Raw genomic sequence first — 3,861 nt, forward strand, 5'->3', positions numbered from 1 at the left:
TTTCCTTCTTCCGTTTTTAAAAAAATCTCCGTCCACATGAAAACGCAAACGCATGCTATGAAGCACTGTCAAGAGCATGCCAAACCAACAGGTGGCGATATAATCTCAACCATAAAGCCATGTTGGCCAATCAGAAGCCTGAAAAAGTCTCCAGTAGGTGGAGATAACAGCGCAGGCGCCGACGTCACAAGCCAAAAAAACTTGCGTTTGCATGTGGACGAACGGCCTAACCGCGTAGAAAAAGCTGCGGTTTTAAAAATAACCGCGTTCGTGTGGACAGGGCCTGACACCCCTGATATAGAACTATATATATTATATTGCTACGAATATACTAATCAAACTATAATAACAGAAATTTCATTTGACTCATCTGATGACATGATGCCGGTTAATTGCAGAGCTGGTGCAAATATATTCACATCGCAGATGCTTTCTTAACTGCTGTTTTCTCACCGCTGTCATTTGTTGTGTTTATTTTGTTATTGAGAGGAGAGAGGAAAGCGTGCAGCAGCAGCACATATTTACATATTCATCTAAACACCACATGCAGCGTGGACGGTGTTGTTTTACTTGTAGCTAAGCAAAATAAGAAAGTACAACAGCTTTGCGTATAGGCCTATAGGTGTACGTTCGATCTCTTGTACATTACATGTGCATGAGTATGATAAATAAGTTGTTGGCTGCAGTTCACTTAACGGCTACACCGGGTCGCTAATAAGAAGGGTTTCTAAAATCTGCATAGTTCCTTTAAATAAATTCCAAGTATGACTTAAAGGAATAGTTGTATAAATAGTTGTAAAAGAATGTATGCTGTGGGTGTGTTTTTATTATATTATTTTTAATATTTTAGCTGTTTTTATATGTTTTGTTGATCATAAGGTGTGTTTAATTAGAGTTGAATCAAAACTCTGCAGGGCTCCGGCCCTCCAGGAATTGAGTTTTAGGCCATGTCCACAAGTACACGGGTATTTTTATAAACAGAGTTTTTCCTTCTTCCGTTTTTAAAAAAATCTCCGTCCACATGAAAACGCAAACGCATGCTATGAAGCACTGTCAAGAGCATGCCAAACCAACAGGTGGCGATATAATCTCAACCATAAGAAGGGTTTCTAAAATCTGCATAGTTCCTTTAAATAAATTCCAAGTATGACTTAAAGGAATAGTTGTATAAATAGTTGTAAAAGAATGTATGCTGTGGGTGTGTTTTTATTATATTATTTTTAATATTTTAGCTGTTTTTATATGTTTTGTTGATCATGAGTGATGCACTGATTGGATGGTACTTTAATTTTGTTGTACATGTTACAATGACAATAAATATTTGAATTGAACTGAATTGAATAGTTCACCCAAAAATGGAAATTTGCTAGAAATTTACTAGCAAGGCCATCCAAGATGTAAATGAATTTGTTTCTTCATTAAGACAAGTTTGCAGAATTTAGTATTAGGCTACATCACTTGCTCACCAGTGGATTCTCTACAGTGAAAGATTGCCATCACAATGTCTAAAACAGCTGATAAAAACACAATACACAAAAACAATGATAAAAAAGCACAATAATTCCCAAGTAATCTACACGACTCCAGTCTATCTTGTGAAGCAAAAAGTTGCTATGAGTCCTCTATCCATAATATTGCTTTCTCAGTGAAAAAGTCACCTGGTCTGAATCAGGAGAGAAATATGCACAGATCAAGCACCATTCACAAGTGAAAACAGTCCAAAACAGTTCTAATAAATATGTTGATGGCTTTTGATGTGATGCTAAATGCTAAAGTTTTTCAAATCTGTTCCGTTGTAAAAACAAACTCATCTACATCTTGGACAGCCTAAGGATGAGTAAATTTTCAGCAAAATTTTATTTTTAGGTGAAACTATTCCTTTAAACCAAAGCACTATTCTCTGAGACTGTTAATGGGACTGCATGATTTATTATTTTTATTTTATTAAAGTTAAAATTATACATTTCCTGACACTTTTTATGCTTACTTCTGATTATCTGCATTGACTATTTACATTGCTGCTGCTCTTTGACCTGAAATGACCTGCATATTTACAAAAATGTCACGTGCATTACCCACATGAATGCAAAACAACAGCAAAAAAGTCATATATGTGAACTTGCATGTTGTGTAATAAGTGGAATTGCATATTACAAGACTAACATATTTACTTGACTACAATATATTTCTGTTTTCTCAACTGAAGCTTCTTCCCAAAATCAATTACATTAGTTATTCTACTGTGTTTTCTGTTGCTTCATTGATTCATTATAATTCTGTCTGGTAAGGCACAGTGTGCACTGAATGATGACAAGCATTTGCTCATAATGTTTGATGTTAATTAATACTAAATTTTGAAAATAAATTCAGATTTCACAGTTAACACTTGGGTTGTGTGGCCATGCATCATATCCTGAACCATATATGACCATGGTCTAAATTGGATTTGTAAAGATCACACTTTTTCGCACAACTCAAGATTAGTGTAACATGTAGGCAAAAAAAAAAAAAAAATTGAAAGAAGTCTCTTATGATCAACGTGTGTGTGTGTGTGTGTGTGTGTGTAACTTGCTGTTATATCTGACCCCATGGCAAGCAGAGGGCATACAGTATATCTGCTCAAACAAAGCCTGCTAGTCAAGCTTAGAGAGGACTGACAAATGTCCCAGGGCTCCCAACATCAGTGTCCAAATGTGGATCAACTACGGCAGGCTCGTGTCCTCCATCATGAACTGCTGAGACTGAGCGTTGACCTGTGCTTTAGCAGGAATGACTAAGGTGACCTGAAGCACCTCAAAAGCACAGCGTGCTCTGACACAGCCCTGCCATGGTAATTGACTCCTAGACTGGAGCGGACAAGTTCCTCTGTTGCTGACAAAGAATATTCTGACAAAGGAGGTGAATGAGGGACATGGACCTTTGGCAAATATAGGTTTAAAACGCTTTACTGCAAACCATCCTTGAGCAAATTAGGTTGAAACTACTGCAGATATATAGCGACATCTTGAGGTCAAACTGAGAAGTGCTGTGATGTGAGCTGCCAGCACATTTATCCCAGTGTAATCTGTAGAAGTAGTTGGCCTATTATGTAACAATTTTGCATTTATGCATATATATTCTTCTTATTTAGCCTATTAAAAAGGGTAAATTATGCCACCATTTAGTCGCCCTCATGTAATTCCAAGCCTGTATAACCTTTTCGAAATATTTCTGATTTTCGAAACCACGTGATTCAACCTTTACGTGTTCAGCTCAAGTTTTTGTCACAATGCCTTACCCACAGCTTCATGTTTCCAACCATACTGACATGTTTGAGTATCAACGCGGAAGCAATGAAACACAATAGGCCTAACCGACTTCTGTTGCTGTTACTGGCTTTTGAATACAAAACCCATTTCAATAATTATTATTATTATTATTAGTAGTAGTAGTAGTAGTAGTAGTAGTAGTAGTTCCCCTTCAGGAACTCGAGCTGCGTCGAGATCGCTTTGGGAACGCCCGGAACGCCCCGCGTTCTGAAGCACGTGTCAAATCCGTCCAATGGAGCAGCGAGACGTCACGAGCAGGGTGACGTAAGCACCAGAAAGCATAAAAGCGCATCCGGCCGGGCGCAAACCAGCTTCTGCTCTTCAGTAGCGCTCTGTGTATGTGTCTGTTTATATTACTGTCCGCACAAGCACTCATATATATAAAACAATGAGAAAGTCTATGGCGAGCGAACGGCATTACAAACGCTGTGTTTCTCCCTGCCCACGATATCTGGCGGCGGGGGATACACACGATTTGTGTGTCGTTTATTTGGGAGCGGAGCATGCACGGTCAGCTCACGAGGAGCTGATTGTCATCACTGCGAGTTACTCT

Source organism: Sinocyclocheilus rhinocerous, unplaced genomic scaffold (genome assembly GCF_001515625.1).
Source record: "Sinocyclocheilus rhinocerous isolate Xijiao unplaced genomic scaffold, SAMN03320098_v1.1 scaffold659, whole genome shotgun sequence".
In the NCBI taxonomy this organism is placed as follows: domain Eukaryota; kingdom Metazoa; phylum Chordata; class Actinopteri; order Cypriniformes; family Cyprinidae; genus Sinocyclocheilus; species Sinocyclocheilus rhinocerous.